At 48.2% G+C, this 25,097-nt stretch overlaps 1 protein-coding gene across 7 annotated transcripts in view; it reads right to left on the bottom strand.

The window, feature by feature from the left end:
- Positions 1 to 25,097, bottom strand: part of BCAS3 (BCAS3 microtubule associated cell migration factor) — a 470,437-nt gene that overhangs the window by 204,104 nt on the left and 241,236 nt on the right. The gene's annotated exons all lie outside the window — the stretch shown is intronic.

The following is a 25,097-nucleotide window of genomic DNA, read 5'->3' as shown; positions in this document are numbered from 1 at the left end:
CCTCAGGTGGATTTTGTTTCCGTCAGAAACCACATACCCTGCCCTCTGGAAATAACCCAAATGGTCCCCTAACTTTATGACCTGCAAATGGAAACAGAAACTTGCATGGGGGATCGATGCTTTGGCCTAGCCCTAATTGTTGCAAAGGATAATGGTCTGGGATATCCAGGCTTCACACACACACACACACACACACACACACACACACACACACACACCCTAAGCCACAAAATTCACTGGGTAACTTTGGGCCAGCCACACCCTGCAGTGGCTGCTGCCCAGGTGTCTTCTGGGGCAGAAGGCATGGAGGCCAACAGTAGGTGGCGCCAAGCCTAGGACAGGCAGAGACAACTAATTCTAGCTTTGTCCCCACCCACCCTCCTTCCTGCTGAGTTCTACAGGGACTAATGCTTACAGCCACTGCTACCTGCTGGACTGGATGGGAAGAAAGAAGGCAGATAGGAGGGTGGCAGGGCACTCACTAGCCTCTGTTGGTCACACACCACCTCACAAGGTTGCTGGGAGAAGAAAAGAGAAGGTATCACATGTGGCACTCTGATCGCATTGGAATTTTTTGGGATGCGTGAATTTAACAAATCAATAAGCACTGTAGCGGGTTGCAGAGGGGACGGTGAAGGGAGGGGAAGAAAACATCTACAGGCCTTAGCAAAGAAAGTGAAGCAAGCTGATTTGCCCTTCATGCAATTTTCATAGGCCCACCACGGTGCCACGGCTGATTATTTAATGCCTCCAATAGGTGTTAAAAAGTTTCTCCGCTGCCACCCGGGGAATGTATTATGAAACAGGAAGAGGCAAGTGGCTGCAGTTAGAAGCACAAAGGTGAGATAATGGCCTTCCACATCGCCGAGCTGCCAGCTCTGCTTAGCTTAGAGCCTGGCAGCTAGAGATTTCGAAACCCTACAGCCCTCTTGAAATATGGATGGAATGTTAAAGCAAATGACAAACACAGGAGTTGTCACCTTTTTGGGGGGAGCCGGAAATTCCGCTGCCGCAAAGCCACCTCAAAGGCATATATGTGCTGCAGCAAGTGGTTTATTTGCGGTACTAGGCATGATTCAGCTGACTACGGGGTCAGGTTTGAGATCCTTCTGCATCACCAAGAGGCAAAGATTTACTTGGGACATGCCATTTCAGGGGTGGAATGACATTCTTGGATTCTCTCGATATTAAAACAAAACAAGGAAGATCCCATTACGGAGATGCCCTTCCCTCTGCTATATGTGAAGCAGCAACAATCAGCTGCTTCAGACGCCTTGTGTAGACTTCTCGCTCCCCTCCTGTGGTTTCCATCAACTGGTATTCAGAAGTATCTTAGCCTCCAACTGCGGAGGCACAGGACAACAGCCATTGATAGTCCCCTCCTCTATGAAACTGAAAGGATCAGACAAAGAATGATGGGGAAATGAGCCTGGAATATAGTAAACTTCCAATACCTGTTGAGGAATGATTATGTATTTGTTGCGTTTTTGAAACTGTAAAATAAAGTGACCATTTATTTTTATTTTTATTGGCATGGCTGGAATGCCAGACCAGCCAGCTTCTGTACATGGAATTGTCAAAGGCAAGGGGCATCCCTCTTTCTCAGGCAGCAAAATGTCTTGCGCCTGCCCTGGTGACATGGATGGGAAATCAACACATTTGCCCAACCCTACCTGCTCTTACGTCTTCAGCTGGCTCTGTATCCAGCTCGCAGTACTGCAATGTGCACCAGTCAACAGATATTCAAGTTTCAGCAGCATTTCCCAGGCCAAAACTTTGCAATAAAAAAATCTTTAAACTGGGAAGAGCATCACTTCTGATTTAGCTCACCTTATTGTGCATCAAACTTTAAAAACAGTGCTTTCAAGTGCCTCTTTTCTGGGCCTGCAAAGAGGCCGCTGTTCGCTACAACACGGGTTTAAAAATAACGGAAATCAAAAAGGCGAAATGTAAATGATTTAAATGAGTGCATATGTTCTTTTGTAAAATGCATCATAGCAGCTGCAACGTGCTTCCCCCGCCCCTGCTTTTACCAGTGTTTTAGATTCAAATCAAAGGGGAAACGGCTCACTTAGAATATGGTGAATTTTTTATCTGTGTTTTTAAGGGGAAAATGTACTTATCTGTGTTTTACAATATGCTATATTTGAAAACAAAAAGGAAATGGATAAAAAATAGAACAGTGGCACGAAAGGACCTTTTCCTTTTTTCCTCCTTCTCCCATTCAAGTTATCTGAGATTAAGTTTCACTTGAATTTTAAGAAGAATACCTACCTAGGGCTCTGTTTCAACCAACCATCACATCTGAGGGTCACAACTAACCCGCCCCAGGGTACAAAAATTAAGCAACCTTTCGCCCCACCCCAGCTTATATTTCATGGGTCCTCCTCACGGTAAGAGGGTCACAGCTCTGTAGCATTTCAGCCCCTCTTGTGAGCTTCGTCTAGCACTTTTGTGAGGTGGAAGGACAGCACTGGACTTGATCCAGAAGAGCTGAATTGTAAAAGGTTAAAGGGGTGCCTACTTAATGTGTGTTCAAGCTCTAATTATCACTAGCTGTGATTTTTGCGCCTTATTGTCATATAACTCCCACCTGACCTTTTTCTCCTTCGTATACCTGCCAACTAAGATTTCACGTTGAGCAAAAGATGATGTGGGCTTAAATGCACAAAAGATTATGCCCTGATAAATCTGGAAAGTGCTTAAGCTGCCACAAGGTACCCCTCCCTACAACAGAGTAACACAGCTACCCCTCTCCACTGGTGAAATGTAAGGGAACAGTGCTTTTGAGCATACGCCGTGCACCTTTCCTTTCCCACGGAATAACTGCAGCCCATCTCCATCCTCATGGGACTAGGCCCTCTGTTGAGACATGGAGCAAAAAAGAAAAAGAAAACATCAATAGGGTCTCCAGATGGCACTACAAAGATTTTTCTATCCACAATGGGGGGGGGGGACCATAGGTGGAGATGGCAGGCTGCAGGGGATCCCTTGGAAGCCATTGCAAGCTCTTTTTATCTTCAGCACAATTAATATTTCTTCAGAAGTCCTTCTGAGGATCCCCAGCTTCTGTGCTTATCCACAAAGGAAGATCAGGGCATCAGATCTAATTAGAATCAAAACTGCCCACCTCTCTTAACCTCAAACCTTATCTACGCCAAGCAGTTAACAATGGCTACGATCAAACAAAAAGTGAGCAGGCAGGTGTCAAAAGCTAGACGAACTTTCGCTTCTTCTCTGGACAAGAAAATATCTGCATTCTGTATTATTACTCACAATCAAACAATCACCATTTGTGATCTCAGAGATTTGTTGCTATCACCACTATCATCACCGCACCCCAAAAAGCTGGCAGGAGTAGCTTTGTGAACTGACAGAGAACCTGGAGATAAGTTCACAGTACTGCATCTTCCAGGGTTTTGTACTAAATGTTTGTTGGTCTTGTTTAAATGCTTCCAACAGCAAGGTGGCCAGAGCAGGAGGGCTGTGGGTTTCATATCAGTCTGTGGCATGGGATTGGCCTTCCTTGCGTCACATGACTTGCCAAACCAGGGCATCCCAGACTAACAACTGTAGTTCCTTGCTCCAGGCAGTGCCCCCTTGTGGTGCAGGCAGCAGGGAATCAGCAACCTGATCTGCAAGGTTCCCAGTTCAATTCCCCACGGCGCCTGGCACCTGGAAGTGATTTGATGTAACAAATTCAGTCCTCGCAAGCGCTAAAAGGACTACCCCCTTTGGCAAATATGGATCTCCTTAAGATGGGACTGGTTTCCCAGAGCCATTGCAATGTAAAAAAGTGTACAAGAATGCACTGAGGTTCGGATTTGGTAGGCTTCCAGTTCAACTGGATCATTGCCTGGGGAGATGATCTGATCTCTCCTGTAAAGATCCATAGCAGATTGGGCTTACCCCAATGCATTTCTAATAAAATGTGTAGCATCGCTAATATAGAAGGCTCGCGGCAGAATTATCGTGCAAGCCTCTGCCTTCTTTCCTATCCGTCAAGCTAAACCACGGATACCCACAAAGGCAACATGACACTGTGAAAGGAAAACACACATATACACCCAACCACAAAAGGACAAGGTTATTTGCGGTTCCAGTTTATGCACCGTGAAACAGACTTTCAAATATCTGTAAGAGCAAATCTTTGTAAGAAATGCAGAGCAAGTGAGATAATACCTTCTGGGGGCTAGGCGAGGGTTTTGTAGTCCATGCTTCTTCACGAAGCTTATGTGATGAGAGCAAAGGTTTCAAGGAGGAAGGAAAGAAAGAAGACACATCTGCAGGCAGGCAGTAATGCTGCTTTATATGGAGACACATCATCCGTCCATTTAGCCCTTTAATGTTGTCAGGGAACTGCCATCAGAGCATCAGGTGGTGGAGGGACTCAGGCAGGATGAAAGAGACTCAACTGCTGAAGCAGGGACCAGCAGGGGGAGGAGTGATTCTCTGAGGGAATGTGAGCAGGAGGGAGGGCTCAGGGACGCTTCCAGCGAAAATAGTGGGGAGGTATCTGAGTCTCACATAGGGAGACCCATACCTCGCAGGAAACTGTCACGCCGTGAGTCCAGGAGACGCGTTTCCGTTAAGGAACTTCTTTGCTGGAAACGCTTCCGCAGGCAGCCACTGTCGGACTCTACTAGTGACTAGAGCAGACATGTCTGAGGAGCTCCGTCACACACAGAGGTTTGTGGGGGCACACAAACTCTGAGGGAGCACGTTTTCACGCACAAGCAGCTAATCAAACCCTCACAGCAGTCCGACAGTCTTTGTACGCTGCCTGTGCAAGAGAAGGCATCATGAGCGAACCAACCGGAACCGGAGGAGCAGGGGCTGGAGCTGGTCCAAGCTTGGAAGATAGATACCGAGCGTTGGAGGTTCAACTGGCCCTGCAGACGGCGAGGCTGGAGGAGAGAAGGGCTCAGGATGCAGACAAGAAGGGGAGAGCCACTCAATTCCCCAGAAAGGTACCAGGATTGGTGCAGAAATTTGGGGGGGACCCCAAGGACTACCATGCTTTTAGGACAGAGATGCAATATGCCCTTAATGTGCAGTTCGATGAGTTCCCTGATGAGGAATCGCGAGTTGCTTTTGTAATTGGGCATCTTGAGAAAGGGGCTAGAGACTGGGTTCGACCCCTAATGGCAACGCACAATGACATACTAAAGGACACAATGAAGTTCTTTCGTGCAATGGATATCATGTTTTCCAGCGATATTGAGGAAGGGGTGGTGCGCAGACAGCTAATGGCTTGTAAGCAGGGGAGTCGATCTGTCCGTGAATATTGGACTGAGTTTACCATGCTGATTCACAGACTGAGTTGGGATTTATCGGCGGCACCCGTTCAAATGCTATTTGAAGAAGGTCTTTCTTCGGGGGTGAAAGACGAGCTGGCACGGAGCCCCAGGGCGGAGTCTATGGATCAGCTGACCAAATCTGCGCTGACCATAGGAGCGCGGCAGGAGGCAAGAGCCTTGGAGAGGCGGGAAGGGAGAGGGGAACGTTGGAAGGAGTTCCGCATTCCAGACATTCCTGAGCCAGCTTTCCCGCCGGCAGAGCCGATGGAAATCGGAACAGCGCGCGCGCGCGCATTTTCAAAAACCAGCGAGGGAGCTAAGAAGGAGGGAAAGGGCCCCCGGAAATGCTATCTCTGCCAACAGCCAGGCCACTTTGCCAGAGTCTGCCCCCAGAGGAAGGAATGGCAAGGGATGGTGGGAGCTGTTGAGGGGGGAGAAGAAGGGGGAGAGGAGCAGGTAAAAGCCAACGCCTGGTTGCCACAATTGGGGCACTGCAGCCAGGCCAAAGAGCAGTGAAAGTGCCCGTGCCAGAAGCTCCTCGACCTGCTCTAGTGATTGAAGTGTCGCTAGAGCTGCAGAATGGGCACCCCCTAAAAATAAAGGCGCTATTGGACTCAGGCAGCTCCTGCAATTTTATGAGCAAGGAGTTTGCTGCTGAACACCAGATACAGACCATCCCTTTAAGCAACCCCCTGCAGGTGACCACGATTGATGGCAGGGAGTTGTTGGGAGGAGGAGTCCGCTTGCAGACTGTCCCAATGATAATGAGGGTGGCAAGGCACACAGAACTGATAGCGTTTAATGTGGCCACCCTGGGAGGCGCTCCCATTATTTTGGGAATGAGCTGGCTAGCTCTACATGATCCGCTGGTTGGCTGGCATCAAAGAGTGGTGTCCTTTGGTTCAGCACATTGCCTAGAACACTGCAAAGGGGAGAAGGGTTCAGTAGGGGTCCAAGCCACCCTAGCAGGGACTGAAGTAATGGGGAAGGTGAAGGTACCACCACAGTATGCAGATCTCAGCGACGTGTTCAGTGAGAAGGAAGCTGACCAACTACCACCTCATAGACCCTTTGATTGTCAGATCAATTTACTCCCTGGAGCACAGCTTCCCGTGGGCAAGGTGTATGCCATGTCAGACAGGGAAATGCAGGAGTTGCGAGGGTTCATTGACAAGAACCTGAAGAGAGGCTTCATCAGAGAGTCCAAAGCAGCAGGGGGGAGCCCAGTGTTCTTTGTGGACAAAAAAAATGCGGACAAGCCGAGACTTGTATGTGATTTTAGGCGGCTGAATGCAGTGACTGAACCGGTGGCGTTCCCTATGCCCAGAATTGATGATATTTTGAACATGGTGAGGAAGGGAAAGATTTTCACAAAGCTGGATCTAAGGGGGGCGTACAACCTGATACGCATAAGGAAAGGGGATGAATGGAAAACCACCATGTTTACCCCTTTGGGGGCGTTTGAATACCTCGTTATGCCATTTGGATTACAAGCAGGCTCCGCGTGTTTTCAATCTTTTATGAACCACGTGCTGGGCCCTTTGCTCTACAAGAATTGCGTTGCCTTTCTAGATGATGTGTTGGTGTATTCTGAGAATGAGGAGCAACATGTGAGAGACGTCAGAGAAGTGTTGAGCAGACTGCAAGCCAACAGGCTGTGGGTCAAACTGGAGAAGTGTCGGTTCCATACCAAGGAGGTGGAATTCCTGGGGTACCGCCTGTCAGACAAGGGATTGGCCATGGATCCCGGCAAGGTACAGGCAGTGCTGGAATGGAAAACACCCAAAACCAAGAAGGATGTGCAGAGGTTCCTAGGGTTTGGAAACTTTTATCGTAAGTTCATCCGCAACTTCGCCCATCTGACGGCGCCCATCACTGACTGTCTCAGCAGTAAGAAGAAGTTTGTATGGACGGCGGAGGCGGAGCGAGCGTTTGAGGAACTGAAAAGGGCCTTCGCCTCTGAAGAACAACTTCTGCATGTGGATTTACGAAAGAAGCTAAGGGTGGAAACAGACGCATCTGACAGAGCCATAGGGGCGGTGCTTCTTCTGCAGCCGGGGAAGGAGGAGTCGGAGTGGCGTCCGTGTGCCTTCTTCTCGCGGAAGCTGAACAAATCCGAGAGGAACTACACGGTGTACGACCGAGAACTGCTTGCTATTCATGAGGCGTTCCGGAGATGGAGGCATCTGCTGGTTGGTGCACAACATAAAGTGCAAGTGTGCACGGACCATAAAAATCTAGAGTACTGGAGAACGGCGCGAGTGCTCAACCAAAGGCAGTTGAGATGGGCCCAAGAGTTCTCCAAATTTAACTTTGAGATTTGTTATGTGCCAGGCCCAGAGAATGTTAGGGCGGACGCTCTCTCACGCAAACCTGAATATTTGGAGGGGGAGGGAGCACCCGAAGAAACCCATATCATTCCAGAGGACCGCTGGGTGTGTGGGGCGACTTTGGTGGGGCAAAGGGAATTGGTAGAGGGTACGGTGCAGGATGCATACGCCCAGGGGAAACTCAGGGATCTCAGAGGGGAGGAAGACAAACCCGGTGGTTTTGAGGAGAGAAATGGGGCATTGTATTATAAGGGAGCGTTATATATACCTGAAGGGGAATTGAGGGAGAAAGTACTCAAGCAGCTGCACGATAGCCCCACAGCAGGGCACTTTGGGCAACACAAAACCATGTGGCTGGTTACCAGGGAATTTTGGTGGCCCAAGGTCAGGGAAGATGTGCGGGAGTATGTGAGAGGGTGTGAACAATGCCAAAGAGCCAAGGGGGAGAGGCAGGCGCCGGCTGGTTTATTAGAACCACTGCCCACACCTGAGAGACCGTGGGAAGCAGTGGCAATAGATTTCATGACTGATCTGCCAAGGTCTAGAGGGAAAACAGCCATCATGGTTGTAGTAGACCTGTTAACTAAAATGGCCCACTTCATAGCCTGCTCACATGCGGTTACAGCAGAAGAAACCGCCAAATTGTTTGTAGAGAATGTGTTTAGGTTGCATGGCGCCCCCTTGAGGGTGGTTTCAGACCGAGGGAAACAATTTACTTCCAGGTTCTGGAGGAAGCTCATGAGCTTACTGCATGTAGAGGTTAATTTCTCGACGGCCCGTCATCCTGAAACCAACGGGCAGGCGGAAAGAGCAAATGGGGTTCTCCAACAATATTTGAGGTGTTATGTTAATGACAGGGAGAATGATTGGGTGGAGAAGCTGGCGTTGGCAGAATTTGCCTACAACAATGCAGAGAACGTGTCCACGGGGATGAGCCCCTTTTTGGCCAATCACGGGTGCCATCCCAGAGCCTTCCCAGGGGGGGAGGGGGAGAACTGGAGCGTTCCAGCTGCAGAACAGTTCGTGGAAGAAATGGAAGCGATCCATCGCCAGCTCCAACTCAACTTAAACAGGGCTAAGGAGGAATATAAGAGGCAAGCAGACAAAAACAGAAGGGAAGGTGAAAGCATCAGGGTGGGGGACCAGGTGTGGCTGTCTACCCAAGGGTTGCCATTCAAAGGAGGTTGTAAGAAATTAAGACCCAAAAGGCTGGGTCCATTTGAAGTCATACAGCAGGTCAATCCAGTGGCTTTCAGGCTCCGGTTACCGAACCACATGAAGCTGCACCCAGTTTTTCACAGGTCGTTGCTGTCACCGTATAGAGGAGACAGTGAGGGGAGGGTCACTAGGGGACCAGCAATGGAGGAGAAGGAACACAGCTACCATGTAGCAGAGATCCTCGATTCCAGGTGGAAGGGAGATCAAGTAGAGTATTTGGTAATGTGGGAAGGGGAACCGGAGTCGGAAAACACCTGGGTTAGGGCAGAGGATGTCAATGACGAGGTTTTAATAGAGACTTTTCATCAGAGGTTCCCACGTAAACCTCAGCCTGTAGCGAGGTTCCGAAGGGAATACTTTGCCACCACCGACGAGGAAGAGGAGTTGGAGGGGTTCCCAGATTCTGAAGAGGAGGAGGATTCAGCTGGCCAGGACGACGATCGATGGAGAGAATTGTTCGAGACGTCAGAAGATGAGGAAGATTCGTTTCGGGGTTTTAGCCCTTCACCTCCCAGGGGGGAGGAATTGGGAGGGGGTGAGGGGGGCCCTGGAGGGGAAGTGGATGTCAGGGAACTGCCATCAGAGCATCAGGTGGTGGAGGGACTCAGGCAGGATGAAAGAGACTCAACTGCTGAAGCAGGGACCAGCAGGGGGAGGAGTGATTCTCTGAGGGAATGTGAGCAGGAGGGAGGGCTCAGGGACGCTTCCAGCGAAAATAGTGGGGAGGTATCTGAGTCTCACATAGGGAGACCCATACCTCGCAGGAAACTGTCACGCCGTGAGTCCAGGAGACGCGTTTCCGTTAAGGAACTTCTTTGCTGGAAACGCTTCCGCAGGCAGCCACTGTCGGACTCTACTAGTGACTAGAGCAGACATGTCTGAGGAGCTCCGTCACACACAGAGGTTTGTGGGGGCACACAAACTCTGAGGGAGCACGTTTTCACGCACAAGCAGCTAATCAAACCCTCACAAATGTCTACTCTGACTGGCAGGAATTTCTAAGGGACAGTCCTCTTATTGAAGGAGTTTTCTATTTAAAGTGATATGTACTGTCCAAGCCAGGGGTCAGCAAACTTTTTCAGCAGGGGGCTGGTCCACTGTCCCTCAGACCTTGTGGGGGGGCCGGACTATATTTTTTTGGGGGGAAATGAACAAATTCCTATGCTCCACAACAACCCAGAGATGCATTTTAAATAAAAGCACACATTCTACTCATGTAAAAACACCAGGCAGGTCTCACAAATAACCCAGAGATGCATTTTAAATAAAAGGACACATTCTACTCATGTAAATGTACGCTGATTCCTGGACTGTCCGTGGGCCAGATTTAGAAGATGATTGGGCCAGATCTGGGCCCCGGGCCTTAGTTTGCCTACCCATGGTCCAAGTCCTTGTGCAAGAATCACTGAATAGACACACACAGCTCACCCGGTCACAGCCTTGTTCCACACTAAGGTGAGATGTATTGCATTTCTATTTAAATTATAGCCTTTATTTCTAATTTGGTTGGTGAAACTGGTCGCCACTGGGGGCATAGACAAAAAAAAATCCATGCTGTTTCCTTGGTGCCCCTGGTCTATCAGCTCCTGGGAGGCATGTTCTGTGGCCACTACTTCCACAGGTAACTGTCAAGGGAGGTGGCCTAAGGGTGATGGGAAAGCCAAGGGGGTGATGGCACTGCTGCTGCCCAGGCACCTCTCTGACTCATGCCATCCCAGGGCTCTCCCGACATTCAGTGTAACAACTCACAACCTGCTATACTTGACAGGAGGCTCGTTGCTGTAGCCTAGTTAGGTTGTAAAAGAGGGCAGTGCTCCGTGCGGCTTATCAGTCCCAAGTCAGTGTTGTTGAGAATTTGCCCCGTTGAACTTGGAGAGAGTTGCTTTACCCAGTAAGTATGGATAGGGATTGGTTGTTAAGGAGTTACAGTGCATTTCTAGTCATCAAGTAAATGAATTTAATGGGGCTAGGATGGCAGCCTTGGTGCTATCGAACAGATTGTGCCCATGTAAACATTACAAGTTTGATTGCTTGCAAAGAAGGCGGCAACCATGTACCTGCTTATTGGGGCAGATTGGCTGTGAGGTGTTAAGAAAGAGTCTAAGCTCTCGGATTCTGCCAGTCATTTCCGTCAATTCCATGTAGTCCATCACCTTCATCTGCCATTCTTCCAGAGTGGGTAGATCTTGTGTCTTCCAATACTTTGCAATAAGTATTCTTGCTGCTGTTGTGGCATACATAAAAAAAGTTCTGTCCTTTTTTGGCACCATTTGGCCGACCATGCCCAGGAGAAAGGCCTCTGGTTTCTTCAGAAAGGTATATTTAAATACCCTTTTCATTTCATTATAAATCATCTCCCAAAAAGCCTTAATCCTTGGGCACGTCCACCAAAGGTGAAAGAATGTACCTTCAGTTTCTTTACATTTCCAACATTTATTATCGGGCAAATGATAGATTTTTGCAAGCTTGACTGGTGTCATGTACCACCTGTATATCATTTTCATAATATTCTCTCTTAAGGCATTACATGCCATGAATTTCATACCTGTGGTCCAGGGAGAAGAGTCAGTGGAAGAAGATTGGAAAAAATTTAAAGACTATTTACAGAAATATTGCAAAATTAATGAATGTTAGAATGATGTCAGAATGAAGTTAAGTGGTTTAAGCAGCAATGTTATAAAGGTGTATGTAAAAATGGATTGTTAACAGGTGAGAATCCAAAGTTATAATATATTATGTTAAAGGACTAAGATAAAAACAAAGAGGGAAAGAAATTGCTGAATTAACTAACTGAATTGGAATACAAAAAAGGGAGGTGCGAGGAGGTCAGGGAAACAAGGAAATGAATGTAAGGTATGGAAAGACTGATGTATTTTTTTAAGTGGGTTTTTTTGTATTTTCTATTTTTTCTTTTATTTTTACTCTTGTCTTTCTTTTTCTTCTTTTCTTTAATTCATGTAATTCTTTTCTTTGAAACCTTAATAAATATCATTTATAAAAAAAAGAAAGAGTCTAAGCTCAGGGCAGTTCTCCAGCGACCACCTTTTGCTGCCTTTCCTCCTGTGCCTTCAGCACCTGGTTCAGCAAACCAGGCAGATGAGAGACGGTGGATCAAGGATACCCCCTAGGCTATGTTCCTAGCATGCATTCAGCCAGAGAACCCCATGCTGGGACACACCAGCCCCCAACAAACCTTCACATCCACATGGAGCGTTTAATCAATGGAATTAAAGCATGCACAACTAAATCAAAACTAACTAATTTCATTTGAGCAGTAATTTTTAGCCAAATAATGGGGCTATTGTGGTGAAGTGATTTGGGGGGGAGGGAGAGAGGGGAACCCAGTTCCTTGGTAAGGGCACAAGGGACCCTAGATATACCTCTGCTACCACCTCGTACATAGCCAACAGAGGTAATCTAGTTATCATTTTAAAAAAGGAAGCGAAAGGAGGAAGTGAAACGAGAAAAAACACCAAAGTGAAAATGAAGGAGGCCTGAGCGTGCATCCGAAAGGCAGCGAATGCCTTGGGGTCACGCTTCATGTTACTGCTTTGGAGTGACCCCTTGATTAGAGGTTCTGTTTCCAAAGGATTTCCTTTGGTTAAGGAGCAGGGGGAGGGAGAACGATAACCTTCCATTAAGAGTTAAGATCTTTTTCAAAACACAGCTCACTCAGGTTTTCATCTGACACCAACAGAGGCAGAGCTTGGCCTCCTTTGGAACAATGGGAACCATGGATCCAACAGCGCCATAAAAAGGATGTATTCACTTAGAGGCATGACATCCTGAATGCCTCTGGACTAGAGGGTTGTTGTTGTTGTTGTTGTTGTTGTTGTTGTTGTTGTTGTTGTTGTTGTTGTTGTTGTTGTTGTTTGCCGCTCTTCATCAGCTGGTCCCAGCTTACAGCAATTTAAAATTCAGATTTTAACTCAGTGAAAACAAACCACAGCCATAGGAATAGGGTGGGCCCCAAAACTATACATCTCAGGTGTCAAAGGTCAGGGTCAAGAGCTGTGTCTTCAGCATTCGCTGAAAACTAGGCAGTGACAAAGCCAGACACGCTTCTTTGGGGAGGGCATTCCACAACTTAGGGGCTGCCACAGATAATGCCCTCTCCCTGGCACCTCCACCTCCATATTTCTGAACTACCAAGAGGGTCCCTCCCCTCTGGTGATCTTAACACTCGGGGAGGGTTGATAGGGAAGGAGGCAGTCTTTCAAGCATCAAGGGCCCCTTAGCCTCAGCCTAGGCTCACATGATTAATCTGCTTTCCCAGGAACTGAAACTTGCCTTTTCTGGACCAATGTTCTGTTTATACCCTGTGGGCTGACAGCCATGCTCTACCTCCACTGTCAGAGGCAGTAGGTCTCTGAATGCAAGTGGGGGAAATGCTGTTGCACTCAGGTCCTGCTTACAGGCTTCCCAGAGGTATCTGGTTGGCCACTGAAAACAGGATGTTGGACTCAATGGGCCTCTGGACTGATCCAGAGTAATTTATGTTCTCATTTTCTTGTGTTCTTAGTGCAGGAACTTTGAACCTGTGGCTTGCCAAAGGCTGCTGAACTATAACTCCCATCAGCCCAGGCAAGTACTTCCAATAGCCAGGGATGATGAGAGCTGCAGTTCAGCAACATCCGAAGGGCGAAAGGCTCCTCACACCTTTCTTAGCCTGCTCCTTTCTTGGAACCCAATATCCTGGGGCAAAACTCTGCCAAGATCAGACAATTAGTCTTACCTAACCCCCCCCCCTCATACTTTGCCTTCCCTTGAAATTTATTGGGATGTTTTGCCCAAACAGGAGATTTAAAATTTGTCTCTCATCAACTTCCTGTCACTCCTGGATAAGAACGACCTTTTCTTGTGCAGCACACCTTCTTATGATGCTTATGTGAATACTACTACTACTACTACTACTACTACTAATAATAATAATAATAATAATATAATACCCAATCTGGGGCTCCCTGTGCCATTAACTTCTGAGCCCCATTAACTGGTCAAGACATCAATCACAGAGACAGCGACGTCAGGGCTGGCGGCAAGTGGGGAGACACTGAGGACTGGCGCAACTAGGCCCTGTTTGCTGCACAACCCTAAATGTTTGCATGTGTTGCTCGCTTTCTTCCAATTTCAAGATGATTTAAAGCCTGCAGAATATTGATTTCCTCGCCTCTTGTAATTGGAGAGATAAAGCAAGCTAAGCAAAGACAGAAGTGGTGTTCCTGCTGAGCGCCCCACTTTCTCCTAACCTAAATAGGTGGAGGCTTGCAAGAAAGGAAGTCAGAGAATTCCAATGAAAAGAGAAAAGGAAGTGGGCACTGCAGTTTGCAGGTTTGTTTCTGGTCAGGAATGGAAATCAGTCAAGCGAGTGGTTGGTATTGGTTAAAGCTGCTGCTGTTTTCTAAGTCGGCAAATGAAGCTTAACTAAGGTTTTAAAAATCAAAGGCAACACCTTAAATTGGATTTGGGGAGACATGCTGGCAGACCAGTGGAGCTGGTCATCAGCAATGCTGACCACCTAAACCCCATCAGGAAACTGGCAACCATATTTTTGACCAGCTGACATTTCCGAAAGCCGTTCTCAGGCCGAAGTCTTTCCTGGCAATGCTACTTTGAGCTGGAGATAACAGAGATGGAACCTGGGAACTCCTGCATATGAAGAAGGCGCTTTGCTGCTCAACGATGGGCCTGCCTTCTGAATGAATGCTGCAAAGATGGCCCAGGAATGTCAACGCTGACGGGCAGCAGCCTTGAGAACCTTAACTCAGGGGTGGTAAGCCCCAGCCCTGAGGGTAACATGCAGACCCCAGACCTCTCTGCCTGGGCCTTGGGACTCTCTCCACACCACACCCCTCCCCAGGCCACACCCCTCACTGACCATGTTCGTGCCTGGCTGGAATGTGTCCTTGAACTCTGGTCATGCCTTTTGCTTGCTTGGGTGGAGAAGAGGGAGGGATGAAGGAGTATGTGTAGGAAATGAGCCTACCATACAAAGATAAACCTCATGTATCCACCCACTTTGGCCTCTACCGCTGTCCATCACTAGTATATGGCCCTCACAAGCTTGCCCAGAAGGGAATGTGGCCCTCAGTTTGCAAAAGGTTCCCACCCCTGCTTTAACTAGACTGAAAACCAAGCCTGCTGCATTTTGAACCTCCTTAGCTCCCTCCAGACACTCCAACAAATTCAAGGATTTCCATTATTGTGAACAACCGAGGGGCGCGCGATGGGGAATGGGTCAAATCCCCTCCCTCCCCCGGTCACTGTTTCTTAGATTAGCTCCATGTCGCCTGAATGAAGCCACTGTCTGCAACAACCACCCTCCTTGATACCATCCAGGTAATTACTGGTTCAGGTGAAGGATTTCAGGGCATCTTAATTACACATCCCTGCAGCCAACCAGGACCCTGCGGGCAGCGGCTCTTACCAGCGCAGCCTACTTATTCGCGACGCCAGGCCTCCCCTGGCCCTCTCAACGCCAGTAATAGGAAACCGGTGGCCGTTCGGGCCTGTCAAGCAGTTGCCGGCGGCGATAAGGGCCGCGCGGGAATTCCCCAACGCCGCCAGCTCCCATCGGCTGGCTGCATTCACACATCTCTGCTACCTGAGTAGAGCTGCGCTCTGCGGCTCCCGGGCAGCACTTCAAGTGACTCTACAACGTTTGGGGATAAATATTTGATGGTGCCTGAGAGGGAAAGGGAAGCTGAACACGCTGATGCAGGCAAGAGGTGTTCGTGAAACTGAGAGACAGCGACAGAGAGAGAGAGATGGACCCAGAAAGCAGTGCAGCCTCCAGTCTGGCCCATAGGGCTGTGTCCATTGGCCACTGATAGGCCTGAATCACAGACCTTTGGGGAGCTGGGCCAAAACCGTGCAGCCAGTTCTGTCTCTTTGCAGGAGCATCATTGTGTTATGATGTCAGCTTTTGCTCCACAGCTCCCCCTGTGATTGGTGCCTGCCTTTTCCTGTCCCCTACGTACATCTTCCACTTCCTGTTCACTGGAACCAGCCTCTTCCCTTCCCTTAATCCATACACCCTCCAAGTGTCCCCATTTTCGAGGGACAGTCTTGGATTTATAGAAGCTGTCCTGGTTTCTGATTTGATCCCAGAACGTCCTGAGTTTCCTTAGGTCGTCCCTATTTTCATCAGAGAAATGTTGGAGGGTATGGAGTTATGCGACCCCTGAGCCAAGGAGATAAGTAACTATACAGCCTTCAGAAGGCATCCCTGCATATGGAAGTTTTTTAATGTTTAATGTTTTATTATGTTTTTATATAGGTTGGAAGCTGCTCAGAGTACCTGGGGCAAGCCAGTCATATGGGTGGGATATTATTATTATTATTATTATTATTATTATTATTATTATTATTATTATTATTATTATTGATGTTGATGTAGGAAGTCCCTATTTTCATCAGAGAAATGTTGGTGGGTATGTATCTGTGTAACTCCCTCTGCCTGTCTGCCATCTTTGGCCTGGTCCACACACGCCAGAGAATTTAGGTGGGGAACAGGTGGGCTGAGACTTGAGGTGGCAAACTGGGGCCAGACTGAAAATGCTAGAATCGTCTCCCCCACCGCATGCTTTGCCACAAGAGAGAAAGACTCTGTTGCAAAAGGGAAAATAGCACAGCAAGGGACAGGCAGGAATCCACACCCCTTCTTTTGTTCGTAGTTATTCAAAAATGACATCTCCCACCCCTGTGTTTGAAGTGGTACAAACCACTCCACCACCTCATTCTGCTGAACGTACAGATCAGACCTCTGTTTGCACATGAAAGGAGCAAACAAAGCTCATAGCCTTTGTTCCACACTCTGCCCCTGCCTCTCCCTGCTACACTCTCCTGACTCTGCAAGCTTTCCCCTTGTTCTCCAGCCTGGTCGGTCTTTGCTTCCTGCTCCTTTCTCACCTTACCCACCTGGGTTGCCTTTCTGGGAACTAATATTGGCCTGCTGCTTAGCCCAATGATTTTGCCTTGCCTTTTGGCTATGTATGCCTCAGCCTAACCTCACATTGAATTCTTCTAGTGCAGCCTTCTCCAAGCTGGCCATGTCCTGATGCTTTTGGACTCCAACTCCCATCAGCCCCAGCCAGTGTGGCCAATGGTCAGGGATGATGAGAGGAGTCCACGATGTCTGGAGGGCTGTGCTAATGTATGACTTGTTGATTCTCTGTTCACTTTTCCATTCCAGATTTGATCCCAAAGGAGTTCTAATCTTACAACGAGAATAAAGTGTGCAAATCGAGCTCATTATCATACCCACTTCCTTAATGTGAGTGGCCATGGCAGCTGTTTGGCTGTGCGTGTGCCCACAATCCCATGCAGATAGCATAGGAATTTGCAGTCATACCTCATGTTGCGTCTGCTTCAGGTTACATGTTTTCGTGTTATGTCCCACAGCAGCCCACTAGTACTGGAACGGGTTACTTCCGGATTTCGCCGCTCGCACATGCACAGAAGCGCTAAATCGTGCCATGCGCATGTGCAGACGCGGCACTTCAGCTTGCGTCAGTTCCGTGTTATGGATGGGCCTCCGGAATGCATCCCATCCGTAACACGAGGTTCCATTGTACTAGGCAGCTGCAGGCAAACTATTATTTCAGCCTTCAACAACATGGGGCCTCCAGATGTTCTGGACTACAACTCCCATCAGCTCATCCGATCCTAAAAGCTGTTTGACAATCCCCAGGGAGGTTCGTCTGACGCCTAAGCCAAGTGAAAATGTTCCCCTTCAGCTTCTCTTAAATGTGTTTGTGGGAGGGGGGTGTTATCGGTTTGTTTTTGCTCTAACTATTTATTTGTGCTTTTATTCTGTGTTTTCATCTTGTCAACTGCCCTGAGATCTTCACGTGAAGGGTGATATATAAATTTAATAAATACAATAAATAAATTTTGGAAACATCCTTTTTATCAGAGCAACTGATGAAGGCGGAAGAAGAAATGTTTTGCTATAATAATTTAACATTTCTGTTTTGTTAGTCAACCTCACCAGCTGATGTGGAAATGTGGGGGACTGAACTAAAGAGTGGGAAAATGCAAGAAAATGAGATTGCCAGATTCTCCTACCCCTCACATCCTCAGTGGCTCAATCCTCAGCGGCTCCCTCAATGTGCGCAGGTCAGTAAGGGAGGAGGAACATCAGTGAAAGACAGTTTGCCCTCTATTACTGACCTCCTCCTGCAAGAAGAGGGTCCTGGGCTGGTTGTAGGGCAGGCCCATGCAGAACAGCTCAAGAGGGTGGCTCAGCCGGCTAGCCAACCACCCTCTGTGAATGGAGTGTGCACCCTGGGACACTTCCCAAAGCCCTTTGCAGCACAGTGCTGTGAAACAAAGGCAGAATAATTCCTCAGCCATAGATCAGTGTAGAAAGGATTCCCTGGAGCCACTGCTCTAAGGCATTATAGAAACATTTACAACAACAACAACAACAACAACATAATTACTGTGAACTTAACAGAACATACATACAACTGCAGTGACTCCCATGATCTCCTCTCTCTCGCACACAAATCCTCTCTCTGTCTTTCTCTCTTTCTCTCTCTCCTATCAGGACTGCTAAGAGCTAGGCACTGTGCTTTTTTTTTGGTAAAATCCTAAATTTGGAAACCTGGCATTTTGTCTTTGTCAATCTGGAGCAGCATCTGGAATTTCCGTGCCTCTCCTTCCTCCGGGGGATATACTTCCCCTGATGTACATTAATCTTCCATTTAAAGCTGCATCCCCCCTCAAAAGGCCACCACCCCTCCCTGATTTTATGCAGGCGACCTCCCCTCCAACAACAGCTCACATTTACCTCCTTAAGGATACAGAAATGCTCTGCATAATCTTTGCGCGCATTTCCATTACCCGCGCACGGTTTGGGGTTGCTTTGCGATCACCACATTAAGTGGCAGAATTTAATTTATTATCCTGAAGCCCCCAAATGCATCGGAACACTCTGCTTCCCGCAGTACCAATTTTCTTGCTTTGTGATCACCTCCAAGGGCTATTTCCTTCACCCACCCCTTGCCCCCCCAACGGTGGCGTTTCCTTAACAAGATTTTACTAGTGTACATTTTTGATGCTATCGTTTCTGTCACTTATCCAGGGCCATAACAACATTTCGAGCCAAGCAGGGGACAGCCGTGGCGCCGAGCTGCTGACTCGTCCACAAATTGAGCCCTGCCTCATGACCCTAGGAAAGCCAAGGCTCCTCCTACGCATACACACAACTTCAGAGCTGCCACTGTGTTTCAGGAGGACAAAATCCTAAGCAGCATTTTATCCCCCCCCCCCATATCTTGGGCCATCATTTTGGCCAACTATCTCTTCTGTGTGTGTGTGTGTGTGTGTGTGTGTGTGTGTGTGTGAGAGAGAGAGAGAGAGAGAGAGAGAGAGAGACAGACAGACAGACAGACAGACAGACAGACAGTGACAGAGAGTGACAGAGAGTGACAGAGAGTGACAGAGAGTGACAGAGAATTAATCTATATGAATATTTTGGTGTTATTCAGAATAGAAGGATTTCTTCTCATGATGCACAAAGTATGGAATTTCTTCCTACGAGAGGGGCCACCAACTTGGAAGACTTAAAAAAAGGATTGGACAAATTCATGAAGGATAAGGTTATCAATAGCTAGCATCCATGATGGATATGATCTTCCTCCACTCTTGGAGGCTGTATGTCTCTGAATAACAGTTGCTGGAAACAATATAGGCCACTTGCCTGATCCAGCAGGGCTTTTCTTACCTTCTTACTGGCTGCTCAGCTGTGTTCTAGGGTACCCTGTGGCTCCTTGGGAGTTTTCCAGTAAGAACACTGATAACAGCAGTCAAGCTGGCCTGAAAGACAGGCTGTCTGAATAGTACCAACTGTCCCTTGGGATGTGCAGAGTGTTGGGTCTGCACAGACTCCCTGTGAGGCACACCCAAGTGGGTCCCCTTATACTTCCCAGAATCCTCTGCCACCCAGCTGCACAAACCCTGCTACTGCCCAGGACCTGGCAGACGTTGCTAGACTACAATTCCCATCACCCCTGACCTTTGGCTACGCTGGATGGGGCTGATGGGAGCTGGAGTCCCAACATCTGGAGGTCAATGGGTTTGCAACCCCTGCTCTCTAGACACCACACAAAAACCTTTAGGAGTCTCTTGCTGTAGCCTCGGTCTCCAGAGGCAGTTAAACCATCCACATGTTCTGAATCAGCGATGTGGGCCAAACAGGTTGATGTCACTAGCTTAAACATTTTGCAAGAGCCATTCTCCCTCTCACCACCACCACCACCTGCCCCAACTCCAGCTGCAATGTCAATATTATCATAATGCAAGACTGCAGTGCCTGGCAGCTCCCATCATTTCTGAAATTCTGCCCGTGAGGCTAGGCCTTTAAATAGCAAGATGCCGAATGCTGAGCCCTTTGAAGGCTGTCACCAGCCCGCCAGTTGAGTGCTTTTACTAGCGCAGTGTTTGTTTATACAGACTTGACAGACGGGACTGTTTGCACAGCTAGATTTCACAATGCAACAAGGCAGGTGACACGTGGCACACCCCTTCAAAGACATGTGTATGTGTGTGTGCATAGCCCACCTTGTATTCTATCTAATGGTGGAATCCATGCATGAGTACGTAAGAAGGCCCACCCAGTCCAAAGTCCTGTTCTCACACTAGCCACCTGGATGCCTGTGAGAAGCCCACAAGCCGAACCCAAGAACAAAAGCGTTTTCCTTTCCTGTGGTTTCCAGCAATTGGCATTCATAAATCTGAGCATCAAAGATGCAAGGCTGGGTTAACCTTGAAATTATTAGAGGTACTGATGTGTATATTTGTATTTTGAACCAGGGTCTCCAGCATCTTACCCCGCTGTGCTATTGGCACTCTGGTCCCTCAGCAAACCAGACTAGGCTCTGTGGCTAAAGGGCACAGGAAGCAGAGTCAGACCATTCCACTCTAGTAGAATCAGTGTCTACATGGTCTCAGGCAGGAGAAACCTGACCTGCAGAGCCTAGGAACTGAACCTGGGACCTTTTGTGTGCAAAACAAGAGATCAAAAACCAATCGAGGGGTGACAGGTTTCTAGACAAACTTTCCAGCCAAGCCAGTTCTTCAGGCTGAGTGACTTCTCACATGGAGGAGCCAAGCAGGCTTTGTGGCTGTGCCTTGCCCTGCCCTGCCTGATCCCACATATGACCTCCAGCCTATCTGTGGTCACTTCTCCTTGTCTCAGGCCCATTTGGCCATCTCCTACCTATGTTGGAGTCAGATCCTGTGGCAAAGACAGGCACCAGGCTTGACAGGTACAATCAATATAGGTATTTGTCAGCCTAGAAGAGCCCTTCTGGATCAGGCCAAAAGGGAGTCCAGCACCCTATTTTCAGAATGGCCAACCAGTTGCCTATGGGAAGCCCACAGGCAGGATTTGAGAGGAACAACCTCTCTTCACCTCTGAGAGGAGGCATGGCTGGGAAGGGTACGTGGCCTGGAGGGTGCCCTGAGGGCCAGATAGAGAGACTTGGAGGGCCGCATTCACCCCCTGTGGCTGAGGTTCCCCCACCCATGCACTACTTCATTTCTTGCTCTGCTTCTGCTTGTTTCAAGTCACACCTGCCCAGCTGCTGGGGCAACAGAGTGCCATTCAACAAGGTTTGATGCACAGTAGACCCGCTGAATTTAATGAGCATGGATAAGTTAGGTCCATTAACTTCAACAGGTCAACTCTGAGTGAAACCTAGTTGGGTAGCGCTGCCGGTATGTGCCCTGCCTGGTTCCCCTCTCCTGTTTTTAAAGAAAGCGGCAGGCTCTAGAAGCCACAATGTTAATTTCCCCTAATACTCTCTATGTAGTGTCACTGTAAGGCAGAGCTTTCCAAACTTTTCATGTCAGTGACACACATTTTAGACATGCATCATTTCACGACACAGTCATTCAGTTTTACTGGCAAACCAGAGGTTAATCTAACCCCTTTCCAGCCCTGGGAGTAGTGCAGGGAGAGTTCACGCGATACACCTACACTGCAGCCGACACACTAATGTGTCCCAGCACACAGTTTGGAAAGCTCTGCTGTAAGGCATCATGGGAAATTTAAATGGCAGCTCCAGGATCCAGCTATCCACTCCTGCCCATGATTGGGTAAGCAATAGTCAAGTCCTTGACATAGCTGGGGTGGGGCTGATAAGTCCATTTCAGACCTGGAACCAGCTCCTATGCCCAGAACAGTGACCTTCTGGGAAAGGGGTTCCTCTGCAGGCGGGTTGTGTTTCATCTTACATACTTTGAAAATAAAAATGTTTAAGGTTTGGGGCCAGGATGCAAGAGCGCTGCCAGATGTTTGTGAAGCATTGCCTTGGCTCATTTGTCCAATTCCCCTTCAGTGTTCCAGTGCAGGGGCTGCTCTACATGTATATCCATATTCATAATTCAGCAGCTCCTTTTTAATTTTTTTAATTAAAAAAAACCTCTTAACTATCCCCCTGGAATCAGTTATGCCACCATCACATCTCACACAAAGGAAAGAACTGTCCTCCATGCTGGTGGGAGGGGGGAGAGAGGGGAAAGCGAAGGCTATAAAATGTGCTGTAAGATCAATTAAAGATGAAAAACACACACTTGCAACTTTCTGATGGGAAGACCAAGCGATGGGCCTTGATAAGGGAAGGCGCCACTGGAGCCGTATCTCCAAGCAACAGGCAATCAAAGAGCCAGATAAGCATCTTTAGAAGAGCGCAAGAGACTCAGGACGCAACGGGCCATAAGAGAAGAATCACTTCCTGGTTTGGGATGGGTAGTAAAAATTTATGACCTATTAACCCTCTACAAACCTGTACAAATAGAATAAAGAAGCGTGTGTGGAGGGGGACACAACGCATTTTCCAATAAATTGGTCATTGCGAAGAACACAGTGCCATTTTGGCAATCTCAGCAGGAAGTTGGAATATTTACAGTAGAACACGGCGTTACACAGTGGAGGAATGCCATTTGCAATCAAGAAGCTTCTATTCAAAGCTCTGCTTGACCAATTTGCTGCCTTTTAGTAAGCATCAAGGGTTGGTGGGGGGAACCATAGGAAGCTGCCTTATACTGAGTCAGGCCCTATTGACTGGCAGCGACTCTCCAGGGTTTCAAGCACGGGTCCTGGAGATGTGGGGATTGAAACTGGGTCATTCTGCAAGCAAAGCAGATGTTCTACCCCTGACCCACAGTGCTTTGGGTGAGTGAATGATCATCTGCAACAGAGAGGATGAGGAAGAACTCTTCTCCCATGACATCTTGGCCACCCCACCCCCAAAAAAACCCCCTAGACATGACATTGAACTGAGGAAGGGGGAATGCAAGCTAAACAGAGGCACATCATGCAATTATTTCAGTTCCTTGTATTTCAAAAAACTGGGGAATGTGTGGCCTTCCGGACATGGCTGGACTCCAGCTTCCGCCATCCCTGAGCACTGGTCATGCTGGCTGGGGCTGGAGGACCGCAGGTATTGAACCCACTGCTCCGAAGAACATTGTCCTAACTCAGAGGGAACTGCCTCTTCTGAATAGAGGTGTTCTGCCATCTCTCCCACACAGAAGGGAATGTTACTTCTTGGAGCACTGGCCTTCCAGATGTCATTGGATTCCAACTCCCATCATCCATGACCACTGGCAATGCTGGCTGGGTGTCGGAGTCCAACCATATCCAGAAGGCCACCGGTGCCCCAGCTCTACATCAGAAGATTATACCAAAGGGTTCTTGGCAGGGACATACCTAAGAGTCAGCCCAGTTGGCGCCTGCCAATGACGCAGTCTGGGGGTGGGGCGCAAATATTGTGAAGAAAGATGGAGGGAGCTGGTGACTGCCAAGGGTGCAAGGGATGCTGTCAATACAGCTCCTGCCAAGGGCGTAAGAGAGCCAAGGTACACCTCTGGTTCTTGGTGAGTTTTCCCTTCCTTCTGTTGCATGTGCAGATCCAGCTTTGCAGCATGGGTCTTGGATGTCAAATTTCATCCTATGTTGGTTTGTTTTGTTTTTTTAGGGGTGGGGAATTCAGGCACCTTAAAATGAAGCATATTCCAACAATAAGGGAAGCCAGTTAGGCTTGAAAGTGGTGCAAGAGATCCTCAAGGGAATAGTGGCATTTCTGCACATAAATCATTTGAAAATTGCAACTGGCGGTGGCGGTAAAGGACTGAATGGCAGTAGCAAGAAACCACAGTAGCAGAGATGGCTCTTGTGCCCGGGTTCTGCTTGTGGGCTTCCCATGGGGCCACCGGGCTGGTCACTGTGAGGACAGGATGCTGGGCTAGATGGGCCCCCTTTGGCCTGATCCAGCTGCAGAGCTCTTCTTATGTTCTCACCGAAGAAGGTTGTCAAGAAGGGGCAGTGAAGAGTGTGGCCTGGAGGGAGCCTTGAGGGCCAAATCCTGGGAGGCTGCATTCAGACTCTGGGCCTGGTGTCCCTCCTCCCTGAACTACAACGACACCAATGTCCATTGTGTAACTCGCACCTTATCCCATGAGCTGCCGGCTTAGAGCAGCTGCCCAGACGGTTAGGCCATTCACGATTCAAAACACTAGACTAAAAAGTAATTATTAAAACATTTCAATAAATACACTTGGCAGCTTGTGTGATGCCTGGATTAAAACTTTGCTTCTATAGAAAGGAGAGAGAGAGAGAGGAGAGGAGGGGGGATTGGGAGCCCCCCCTCCACTCCCCTTTAAACAACTTTCACAAATCAATTTTCTCTATGTGTTTCAGTTTCCTTTGACAGTTTAAACCTCAATCCAATCAGCAGTCTCCAGGGATTTCCGAATCACTAAAGATTAAAATCCTCCTCAAGCCCCAAGTGTTTTTGCTAATGCTGTGTGTTTAATAACTCCACTTGTGAGAGATTTTGCTGGAGAAAATCCGGCGGTGCTGAACCCTTCGAAAGCTATACAGCTGAATTAAAATGTAAGGCTGTGCTGTCCTTCTCTCTGGACGAATATGGTAAAGGCGCGGCCACGAATCACGGAAGCTGGTCCGGGGCTGAGCTACCCCACAAGCTCTCTCATGCACTGAACCCGGGCAGAGTGGGACCAAATTCAGGCAGAGAGCATCTTGCTTATAACACTATGGAAGACATTAAGAGCAACCAAAGCACTGAGCCACGGAAGAGTTGCTAGGATCAGGTTAAGAAATTAAAAGGGGGAGGGAACAGAACACAGCATTTACTATGGGAGGAGGTCAACAGCTCAGTTTTAAATGCACATTATCTTTTCTCTGCTTCATACAACTATAGGCATTGTGCTCAAA

The sequence above is a fragment of the Podarcis bocagei genome (assembly GCF_964188305.1).
Source record: "Podarcis bocagei genome assembly, chromosome: 15".
Taxonomy (NCBI): Eukaryota; Metazoa; Chordata; class Lepidosauria; order Squamata; family Lacertidae; genus Podarcis; species Podarcis bocagei.
The sequence above is the reverse complement of the archived record's forward strand: the minus strand, read 5'-3'. Positions and strand labels throughout refer to the sequence as shown.